This window comes from Thalia democratica, chromosome 2 (genome assembly GCF_965202585.1).
Source record: "Thalia democratica chromosome 2, ktThaDemo2.hap1.1, whole genome shotgun sequence".
NCBI classification, from domain to species: domain Eukaryota; kingdom Metazoa; phylum Chordata; class Thaliacea; order Salpida; family Salpidae; genus Thalia; species Thalia democratica.
In genome coordinates this window covers 42,522,016-42,534,945 of record NC_139166.1, presented here as the reverse complement: position 1 = coordinate 42,534,945, position 12,930 = coordinate 42,522,016, and positions in this window count along the sequence as shown.

Sequence of the window (12,930 nt, the reverse complement as noted above, 5' to 3'; positions counted from 1 at the left end):
GTAAAACAGTTACTTTTTAGAAATTTAATGAATGGACAAATGGAATTGTTTAATTTCTTCTTTTGAAAAAAAAAGTTTTATTTTAGTTCTTTAAGTCTTTAAATAGCAAACTTGATCTATGAAATACCTATAAAGTAAAACTCTATATTGAACAATAAAATAATTAATATAAAGTTTTGGTAGCATTCAAGCAAAACATTTTTTTATGCTATTTATTAATTTTTAACTACTAGTCGTAAAGTAAAATTAAACATTTTGTTAATAAAGCTATGAAATAAATTTTAGCAATTATAAATAATTATGCTAAAAAATCACATGACCTTTTTTCTCAATGTAGTTTTTAGTATTTAGAGATGTAAATTTTGTTATAAGTTTATAGTTGTTTAAAAAATAATTAACAGCTAAATTGAAAAAAAGGCTTAAACCTTATAAATTTACAGAGCATCTAAAACCACAAAACTTTTGAATAAGAAAAATCTTATTTCTATAATCTACACTGAAAAATATAATTAAAGTATAACAAACAAATTAAAACTAGTTTGAACTTCGATCATGTTTATGTGCAATGAAGATTTTGTTGTGCATTTTCTTGAGGGTTAAAGAAATATTTTAGCCTAGCTTGATATATACAAAATGGGTAGCAGTCAAGTTTGCACGAGCATAAAAAATTGCATGAGTGCACAAAATTACACGAAGATACTTTTGCACGGGTTAAAGTTTTTTTAACAATTTTTTTATTTTTTTATCACTGTTACCCCTAACCCTTACCCTCGGTCGGTAGCTTTTTTTTTTTTTTTTATCTTTTAGTTTTTCTTTCTGTTATTTTTTTTACACTCGTGCAAAAACTTAAGTAACATAAAACTGACCCTTGGTGCAAATTTGACTTCGTGCAATTTTGTTCTCGTGCTATTTAGTCCCCTCGTGAAATTTAGTAAGCTGGTGCAATTTTGACCCGTTCCAATATAAAGTATATAACATATTTTTTAATCTAATTTATTTCATTAAGCTACATTTAATGATTTCAATATTTTAATTGGTTATAGAATGCTGAAACTTCTAAACTATTTAAAAAAAAATAAACTTTAATACTTTATAGATGTTTGAACTGAAATATTAGAGTTCGTTAGTTTATTGCATGTTATATCTATACAGAAAAATTAATTTATTGATAGTTGTCTAACTGTTAAAAAAAGTAATAAAACTAGTTTTATTCCAAACTATCTATTAACTAAAAAAAAAGGTAAGTATCAAGGGCGTGTCTAGCCTTTAGAAGTAAGGTAGTACAATTTTTTTATTTAAATAACAGCTTTTTTTTTTTAACTTATTCTCAAATGTTAAGGCATCTGTTTAAAATAACCAAAGTAGATGTTTATAAATGTAACTTAAGCTATTACTTTTATTTTAAACTTGTTTATCTATATTTAATTTTGTGTTCTTAAAGAAATATTAAACAAATATTCTTTCGTTTAATAACTTTAGTACTATAAATAAACTTGAAAATAAAAACTCTTGAGTTAGTTAAAAGACAGTTTTAGTAGACACCAGCAATTGGCTATAACTTTAATACTAAACAATTTATAATTTTTAAACGAAAACAAAAACACTTGCCTCTGGGCTCTGGGTAACTATAAATTAGTAGAAAACAAGTTTTGGATAAAAAATTGACTTTAAAAAACTTTCTGGTTTTAAAATTAGTATTGTTAAAGTAACTTTAAAAAATAAAATAACATAAAATATTGTAAATTGAATACCAATTTTAAAAAAATGTTAAATTTTCATTATGTTTATGCACTTTTCGAGTAGTTAAAATTACATGGTCAGTTTTTGTAAACAAAAAAAGTCAAAATTTATAGTTATTAAATTATATTTATAGTTATTAAATTATAGTTAATTAAAGAAAATGAAAGTATGCTGCTACTAAACGAGATTGCCTTAATATAACAAAATTTTTAGTTGTTTTTAAAAAAATAAAATTTAGAAAAAGTTTGCTCCACATAAATTTATTTTCTTTAAGTTAATTAGTGTACTGTTTAATTTTAATAAGTCGGTAATTTGAACTAAAATTGCAAATACAGTTCAAAATATACAATTTACTTTTTAAGTTATAACAATATTTGAGATTAAAAGTTCTGTGCAATTTGCAGTTGCTTAATGATTTCTTTTTGCAAACAGGTTCTTAAAATTAATGTGTTTGTTATGAAACCATAAATGAGTGTCAACTTAAATAGTTTAGCTGTTTTGAAGGAGTGCACAGCACAGTAGTGCGTGTAGTTATCTAATATTAATATGTTTCTAGAGATTGTCGTAAACAAAATTCAATAGTTTAGTTAAAAGCACATGAAAATGTACTAAAATACTGTTTATTGAACACCAACAAAAACACTTAAAATATTTGGTCTAAAGACCTAGTGTACGAATAAACCTTTCGGTTATCGAATTGTACATAACTTTGATACAGTTTAACATCATTGTCCAGGACAAACAAGTAAAATTTCTGATTAAACAAAATTTTAATTGATTTTTTTTTTCTGTTATTTATTTAGGGTCAACACAGACTCCAGGAATCTAGTTTAAACACGCCTCTGAAAAGCATTGAACATCTTTTGATGACAAACATCTAATAAAGGTTCGTACCACGTCTAAGATTATTAAAAGACTAAAAAATCATAGTAACTTAGTACGTGGTTTGCATAATTGTAAAGTAGAAAATATATGGTTGCTTATTGAACTAAATTATTAAAAAAACTATGATTTTCATTCAAAATTCTCAGTGTAGTGTATAGATTATTGGTTTTATAATGATCAAAATGTTAATAAGTTGTTTTAATAACAGAGATTAATAAGGACAACAATTTCATCTAATTTACCCAAGACACAAAACTACTTTAAACAGCCTAATAATGATTAAAAGCTCTAATCAGGTCATTAGATATACAGCTGGTGGGTGCACGACTATTCAAATTCGGACAATTCAAACTCCGACAATTCAAATTCTTTAAAATAAATTGAAACAGCCACATATAAAAAAGTAATGTATACTTTTCAAATATAACATATACCTATGTAGGTCATTTTAATATCTACAACCATTTTTTTTCTTTTTGCAATACATTAAATATTTTTTAAGATATGGCTTTAATAAAGTAAAAAACATAGTTTTTTTTTAGTAATTCTGAAATATCGTGAAAAGTATTTTAGATTTTGAAAAAAGATTTAAAAAGCTTGTAGATATTAATAAGATCTACATAATTATTTTTTATCTTTTTCAAGTTTTCATTACTTTTTGAGATATAGTCTTTTAAATATTTTTTTAAGAATTTGAATTGTCGGAATTTGAGTTGTCCGAATTTGAATTATCATGTAACCACAGCTGGTAGATTCAAGTAAAAAAAACTAAAATTGTAATTATGATCTTAGTGTTTACTAGCACTATACTGAATAGCATGACTATTAATAAAAGTAAACCATATATTTGGAAGTCTGGTTTCATCATCGTTAGGACTATCAGTCAGATATAGTCACGATAAACTGCTAGTTTAGTTTTGCTAAACTTAATTTTTTTTTTTTTGCAATGAAGCGTTCGTTTTTGGTTCAGTCTGGAAAATAAGGAAACTAAATCTTCACAGCTTAATGTCTTCTTGGACATTTTCAGTTCTAATTATGAACTGTAGTTAACGCTCGTTTTGACTTTATCAGCTCGTTTTGATTTATTTTCATTCGACTAAAATAAAGTTTCCAAAGCCCTTCAAAACATGTAAATATAAATTAAAACTACAATTTTTGGATTGATACAATTATTAAACCTATGCTACTTCGTCTAGTTCAGGGGTCGGCAAACTGCGGCCCGCGGGCCAAATGCGGCCCGCGAGCACGTTATTTTTTTGAATGGAATGCGGCCCGCGAATAAAAATTTTGTGGCCCGCGAGTATGTAAATGTGGCCCGCTGAACAAAATAAAATAAGTTAAATTTATTTGATAAATTTAGTTTAAAGTTCCTGTATAACATTTTAAAAAAATTAAAAGACTTTACTTATTTAGCTTATAAATGTGAATAAGACAGGTTAGCATTCGACCAGGTAATTTTTTTTAAATTTTATAATAACTTTCTTCTTACAAAAGCAAACTATTTTCTGAAAAAAGAGTGTAGAAAGTGCTTGAACTATTAAGAAGTTGTAGAATACCTATTTGGTAAAAACTAAATGCAAATGTTTTCCGTTTTGTTCAAAAGTAATGTCCAGTAATTAACTAAAATGTCATTTCTTTACAGTTTAGTTTTTTTTACACGTTTTTTATACATAAGTTTCTATTACAGATGTTTTATTTATAAATTTTAAATCCTAGTTTAAACAAAAAAATTAAAAATAACACAATAATAATAATATTAATAATAATAACAAAAATAATAAGAAATAAGTTTAAATTTATTTTGGTTTTAACACCTTTGATTTTTTAGAAGTTTTCTTTGTATTTTAAATTGATTCCTATGTACACCAATAAACAAATATGCTCATATTTTAAACCACTTGTTATTAAATATTTAACGAGATAAAGTTTAGTTAATGCACAATTTTCTAACACTATTCTTTCTACATGTAACATCTAAGTGTGTATAGACACATTTAAAACAACATATATGATATAAATTAAAAAAGTTTTTGTTAGGTATACTTTTTTATTTTTCAAACCATGTTTTTTGGCAAAATAAGTGTTTATTTTTGTACGTTGCATACTAATATAACTAGTTGCTGTTTTTTGAAACTACTTATTTAATACAAACTAGATTGAGGAATGGTAATTTATTAGGTTTGTACATTTTTAATCAAAATAGTTCAAATTCGATCAAATAAACAAATATAAATTGCCACATACTCAGACTATGACTATTTGAAGACTTCAGATCTCAGGCCGATTTAGTTATTTTTCAGTTTTTGGCTTGAATTGCTTTTTGTATGCTAAAATATCAGGCTAGTTTTCGTCACTCGGACTGACTTTTTTGCGTTAAAGAGTGGTAAATTAAATTTTAGATGTGTGTTTTGTTCAGTGCACAGTGTTGATTTGAATTAAAACATATTCTAAATGTTAAGTCTTTCAGCTGATATAACTTGAATTAATATTTATACTAATTGTATACATATAAGTGTGAACAATTAGTGTTGTCAAAAAATCCTTGAAAAGCTTGGAATTTGACAATTTATACTTGAAATCTGAAAAAGCCTTGAAATTGAGAATTATTGAAAAAACCTGAAATTTTAAATAGTTTTTACATTTAAAGTAATGAAATTTCGATTTGACACTAAAAATCTACCATACAAATATTCTTTATTAAAAAACACATTTTAAGTATCTTAACAGTATCTTTTAAATTTTTCTATATTATTTAAGACATTTTTTATTACCTTTAACTTAATTATATACTAAAAATAAAAACAAAAAGTTGTACTTTTAAAAACTTTATATTGGTGCATTGCACCTTTGCTTTTAAAATGTCTTTACCTATTGTTGTGCTTTCTATTGGAACTAAACCTAGAAGTTCTTCTAAAATGTCAAAATTAGTAAAACCACCTGTATTAAAAATTCTAAAATTAGCAATATCTGTTGTTTCAGTTTTCGCATCTTAACAGATTGGGTTAAGTCCTAGTTTGGTTTATGCGGCTTTATAATCTTCAGACATTTCCTAAACACGACTTATTCTTGTTATTGAAGAAATAAACAAAAATATTTTACTAACGCAAACACAAATTAATTAAATAAGTTTTCAACTCTCAAGGTATCTTTTTTTAGTAATTACTTTTGCTTTTACTTTTACTGAAAATGATTATGTGCGTTGTTGAAACTGATATAAGCGATTTTTTTTTTCTCGCAATAACTCCTGACTAACGTAATATAGTTCTTATAGCTCGTCTTATAATTCACATTTGCTCTTTTTAAATGCAGTATTTTTATTGCAAATAAAGAATTTCTATAATGCTCAATAAAAATAGGTTTTTCAAATTCATTAATAGTTTAATAAGTTTTTATACATATGTTAAAGACGTTTAAAAACTTATTTGTCCCTTCCAGCTAAACTACATTAATTTTTTTAATTATATAATTAATTAACTGTTAATAAATTTCGTTATATCTTTATTTTGTGAACTTTATTTTAAACATGGTTGCCAAACAACATGCTAGTTTTTTTTTTTAATTAAGACTAGGTTGAAGTTGTTTAAGAAATTTTTATAAAACTCAGGTCTATCTGAAACTTTTATTTCAAACACTTTGAATATGTCTTCGAACTCTCAAAATAGTTTTTATGACTGTAATGTAGTTTACTATTTTAATATTTTGTCTATTTACATATTGTGCTTTTTTATAATAATAATATTTGAGTTATGTATATAAGCCTGATTAAAAGAAACTTATTAGCCATTTTAAGTTTTAGTAAACTTTGAATATAACTTAGATATTTTTGCTTTAAAGTGGCAACCGTGTAAAAGACTAACTAGTTATTAATAAGGTATTTTATATAGTATTATTTTCTAGCTTTAATTATGCTAAAAATTTATATTTACCTGATCTACAGTATAAATAGGTGTTAATTTTCTTAATTAACTAATTAATGAATTTTCTAAAGAGCGCAAACTATATTTACTTAAATTAACATTTTTAAAATATGTAGTTCATAATATATAAAATTTATAAAAGTGACCCATATATGTTTTCAAACTCGGTTTTTATAGAGAGTTAGGTGGTAAGTAAAGTACTAAAAGTATTTTATTAAGTTTAACTTATTAAGTATTTAAGAAAGTACATATTTTATAAAGACTTAAGTATATTAAACAATGTAAATTCTATTACAATAGATATTTATATATTAAATAGGCATTCTATGTGTAGCTAAAAGTCAATTAAAGTAATTAAGTGAATAAAAGTAAAACTATCTCTGGTGTGACCAAAACTAAAGCCAAAAAATTATTCAAATATCACTAAAACTAAAACTGTGGCCCGCGAAGATTCAGCAAACTTGAAATTTGGCCCGCGAGCACCAACTGCCTGCCGACCCCTGGTCTAGTTGATTCGTTTCCAAATAAAAACTGCTTAAATTTAATACTTTAGTTGTAGTGGATTCAAAACAATCAGATAATAAACGTTTATGTGATTACTTTAAAAGTATACACTGTTTATATTTTACGATGAGTTAAGTTTATACACACAGTTTTACTTTTACTTAAAAGACAAAAAATAAATCAAATACAATAATTTCGTGTACCCTGTTAAGACCAATAAAGTATTGCACACAAAAGTTAACTTATTTAGAAAATAAAACATTTGTGTTAAAGTTTGAAACAGTATAAAAAAAGGTGTTAGTGTGTTCTGTAAGGACGCAAGTAAAATGTCTATGAATGAATCAACATGATGCTTCTATTGATCTACTTAAAAGAATCACGTAAAAACAAGTTTTAAGTTATTAATATGTCTTTAGATTTTAAAAAATTTTTCTGTGTAACTTTTATAGCAACAAGATGTTCAAAGATGTTTTTTAACCTTGGAATCCAAATTCTTTAACATACTTTTTAAAACATAAAAAAAAAAATTCTATTTTTTTTTAAATCTTATAAAATGTATAAAAGGTTAATTTATTTATAAACTTTAAATTTAAAAACAATTCATATTAAAATTTTACCTTTTAAAGTAGAGTTCAATAGATATTTTATGTGTGTTTAATGTTATATACTATCATATATAAAAACATTATTTTTCATTTTTTTGGATATTTTTGTCTACGAAAATATTTAATGTTGTAAAGTTTAATAGTCTAAATCAGGGTTTCCCAAAGTGGGCCATGACAGATACTCAGGGGGCCATGAGTAGCAAAGGGGGAAGAGGGGGGGCCATGAGCAGTAAAGGAGCCACAGGGGGGCCATGAGGCCATAAATTGAAACTTACACTAGATATTCTTGGGTTGCAGATGAAGAGCAAAAAAAAAAAAAAAAGGTCTGATGTGTATTTTATGGTAGTTTAGAAACTTACACTAGATATTCTTGAGTTTCAGATGAAGAGCAAAAAAAAAAAAAAAAAAAGGTCTTATGTGTATTTTATCGTAGTTTTTGAGTGATCTATATGTAGAAGGGGGCCATTACTTTTTCAAACTCTTTAAAGGGGGCCATTAGCAAAAAAGTTTGGGAAACCCTGGTCTAAATTTTTCATAGAGTTTTTCGTTTTAGAATTTAATTTTAACTGCTAAGTTTTTTTTCATGTTTTAGCTGATTATAATTTCTTGATCATAGTTGGGTATGCAACTCGATGACTGAGAGGTTTTTTTTGTGTACCCAGGTCCTTGAATCAAAAATTTTTGAGCAATTTTTGAGCAAATTTTTTTTTTTTTTTTGTTTTTTGTTCAATAAACTATATAAATAACTTTTATTAAATAATTAAGTTACTATTTTTAAATGTATATAATACTGTGGATTTTTTGTGCTTGATAGTGTGCTTAATACTTTTGTTTTTTAGGGGAACCTTTAACATAAGTTTTGTGTATTTTTTAATTACAGACGTTTTGTTAACTTGACCTATATTCATTCAATGTTTTTTTTGAATCTTTTTTAAATCAATATCTGGCCAAATTTCGATCTTAGCAAAATATTATCCGGTAGATAAAAATATATTTACTATTTTTCATAATTTCATTTTTTGAAAAATTAAACTTCAATAGATGGAATGATAAAATTGAGTTTTAATTAAATAAAACTTTACATAATTGTGTTTCTTATTTTCTTCACAAAAAATAATTGCTTAGATATTTGCTCACTAGGTATTTAAAATTCATAAAAATTTGTCTAAAAGTGCTGTAGTTTAACAAAGAAAAAGTTTAAGTGAGATATTTATTATTCTAAAACATTTTTATAATATATATTATCAATCAAATCGAAATAATTTGTTGACAAATTACAATGGCCATAAGTATCCAAATATATATTAAATTAGTATATTTTAATTTAAACAAAAAAATAATTTTTCAATATGCGAATTAGAGATATGAATTGGCGAGTTTATAACGAGCATAAGTTATTACTTAAAGTAATAAGTAAAGTAAGAAGTATTAAAATGTGTTTTCTTTAAAACTTTGATACAGTAAACGGCAACCTATTATAAGTAACAGTCCATATTTAAAAATTATCGCTGCCATGAAGTTGAATTTCTTAATAAACATAACCGTTAAAAAAGTTTTCGCGGACCATGGCAGTTTTAGAAAGTTGTAATGAAAAATATATCACTAAATAAGCAGTGTTTTTGTTTAATCAAAATCTAATTCAAACTTTTCACGAGTTGTTTTCAGATTAAAACAAAACTTGTGACTGAATCTGACCGTGGACCAAAATTTTATACCCCTGCTTTAATATTTTAAATTTCCGATTTAGCATTATATGAAAGTAAATTCGGTTGAAAATGGTATGTATAAAAATTAAAGTTTATTAAGAAATTTGTGTATAAGTTGTATTAAATTGAATTTAAAAGTTTATACAACTTTTTGATGAAAATTTAATTTATAATTTTAATATTTACAATTAGTTTAACATATTATTTTAGATGGATAGTCACAATAGAAGGTTAGGGTATAGTCAAACTCCAGTAAAAAAAAGTGTTTTTACAATAGTTTATATGGAATTATTCTACACTTTCCGTTTTACTTTTTTCAATTTCTTAGAAGTATTTAAAGTAAAAAAACATATTTTCTTAATTTTTTTTAACTTCTTTACAATAATTAGAAATAATTGTTCTAACTATAGTAAGTTGTTATATAGTTGCCGAGAAAACTATTTTATTAAAAGTTATTTTAAACACTAATTGATATTATAAAATGTATCAAATACAATACTCCTTTTTAAACTAACTTGTAAAACTGTGATTTTAAATTAATTCTTCTTCAAAACAACTTTTAAAATGAAAAACTCAAAAAAATAGACCACACAGCTAGATATGATTTATTAAACTATAACAAATTTCTAAGTTTTAAAAACTGTGTTTTTACAACTTCAGAGAAAAATAATTGAAGAGACTGGAGTAATGTACATATTTTAGCATATGAAAATTAAGCTTTTAAAAAAAGCGTTTTATCGTTTTGAAGTTTATCATAAATGATTGATATAAATATATCAAACAAAAGTTTTAAAGCTTGTTTGTTCTAAAAATTGAGGTAAACTTTATGTTCAATTGATTCAGTCATTTGTACTATACTAAAATTTAGACAAAAAAAAATTCTTTTACAACTTTAAACAACTAAATAAGTTTAAATAAACATATTTTTTATTCATCCGATTCACTGTCTAAGTCTATCTAACAGCTTGAAAAATTTAAGTAAAACAAAAATTCATACATATATTGTTTATTTATTTAAATTTTTGTGCTTTTGCTCAACTTTTAGGTTTGTAAGCTCAATATCAAATTAAATCAAACAATATTAAATCTAGAAGTATTTTAAATTTAGTTATACTATCATTTGCCAACCATGTCAGACAGTAACTTTTTTGATTGAAAATTAGCTTATTTATTTTTAAAACAGTATGTAATTGTTTAGAATACCATTTTTTCGGCAACTAGTTTTAAAAACTTACGTTAAACTATTTTCAAAAAATTACGTTATTATGCTAAAAAGTAGATTTGATTTCAAGTTTTTAGTTGTGAAACCATATAATTTATACTCTTGCGTTTAGAAATCCAATTACTTGTCGATTAAATTGTCAACACCTAAGGAGTAAATTAAAGGTTTAAAGCCACAACCCTAGGCTTTATAATCAGATGCAAGCTTATCACCTAACACTTGCTAAAAGTTTGTCTGGAAATAAACTTACATTAGAAAAATCAAATACAAAAATAATAAACATTAATTTCCTTGTGACAATATGAAACATACTTAAATTTTAAGATTTAACTAAAAAAGAATATGCGTATAAATAATTTAATTTTCTTATTAAGTCTTAGACAATTTTTATAACGAAAACATTAAAAAAATTGTAAAAAGATATTTGTTACAAAGGAATTAAGTTAGTAATTTCTGCAGTTCAGACTACTTTTGTTGATTAAATTAAACGATAATTTAGGAAAAAAAAATTATCTTCTTTCTTATTTTTATTTCTTTAGTTACAGTATTTCAACAACTGATAACACCATGTATTGCTTTGAATGTACTAAACAAGGTATGGTTTTATACAAGTCTTGATGTAGAACAAAATGAAAAACTCTTTGTTTTTTTCGTTGCTTACAGAAAGCCAAATAGCTTCATTATGCAGCAAATAGGTTAAGCAAACAAACGATACAAGTCATACACAGTTTCAATTGAAATGCACTCGTAAAATGAAACTGCTTATGATATACGAAACATAATTTAGACAAATTAGTAAGTTTATACTCTGAAGTGTTTATATCATAAATAAAAGGTTTTTTTATACATTTTAGAGATTTTTCGTAGTTTGTATTAGTATTTATTTTTATAAAGGCTAATAAAACATATTTGTTTGCTTAAAAGATAAACTAGATTTTTTACTCAAAATTTGCAAAGTTTTTAAACTTCATTAAAAGTGTATTTAATACTTTCATTAAACTATATATTAAAAGAATTACAATAACTATAGTTAGTACTAAAGTAAATTTTTTTAAATCGTTTACACTCTTACTTTTATTATCAACATGTCGTAGCTTAGTAATCACAAAACTTCTGTACAGGTTATTTTTAAGAAACTAGCTTCTAAATGTGCCCAAAAAGTTTGTAGTGCTAAATAAACACTGGTCAGATGCCTGGCTTATGCACTTAGCAAACTATTTAATGAGACATGGTACGGACACCAAGCTATTTAGTTGTTGATAAGTTAACTAAACTAGTGCTGATTGACATTCAGTTACATTTTGAAAACTGTTTAATTCTTCTAAGGTTCACACTGTATAAACATTTGATACTTAAAATTTAGTATGTACCTTTTATTTCAACAAAAAAAAAAGGATACAAAAAGTTTAACACTTTAGGTAATTTCAATGTTTTTAAACATACTTTATGTCATTTTACAATTTCTTAAAGGGTTTGCTATCAAAATCTTAAAGAATAAAATTTAAATTTAAAAATAGTTTTATAGTTAAACTTTTCATATACATAAAACTTATAAGGTGCATAAAATAAAATAAAAACTTTACACTTACGATATTTTTGAACTTTTTTGAAAATTAAAGAAAACTTAAAAACTACTTATTTATAATTTATTTTTACAATTAAAATAGTGTAAATATTTTTTGTGAGTATGATTTTTTTCAACTTAGAAAACATATTTTTTACTCAAAAACAAATATTTTTGATAATTCAAATTAATGTCCACTAATTAATACACACTTTTGAATAATAAATGTTTTTTGTTTTTGAAATATTAGCTTATAATAATGTACAGTAGTTAGATTGTATGGAGATGTATAAAAGTACTAAAATATCTATATCAATATCCCAAAATAAACTTTAAAAAGTCTAATTACTTGTAAAGTTTTACATAAAATCAATATAAATGCCAACAAGTCGATTGCTAACTTTTCTTTTGTAATTATATTTTACTATTGATACTTAAAGTGCGAGTGTAAGTATCGTTTAACAAAAGTTTAAAATTCATCAAGATTAAAAATATTATTCACTTAAAAAAAAATACAAATTTAAAACTTTTAAAATAGTATTATTGAATTATACAAGAAAGTAATCTTTTATTCACTAGATAAAAAAAATAAGTGTTTTTGTCATTTTAGAGTTTTATTTTAAGGCTCTTTTCTTTTTATAATCAATGCGTGAACTTTAAACAAAACAAGGAGCGAAAAACCAAAAAAACATGAGAGCTTAGAAAAGTAAGAAAGTAATTGAGAGAATCTAGCGTTATATGAAACGCTTGCTTATTTAAATTGCTACATTCAACGCTAGTCTACTTT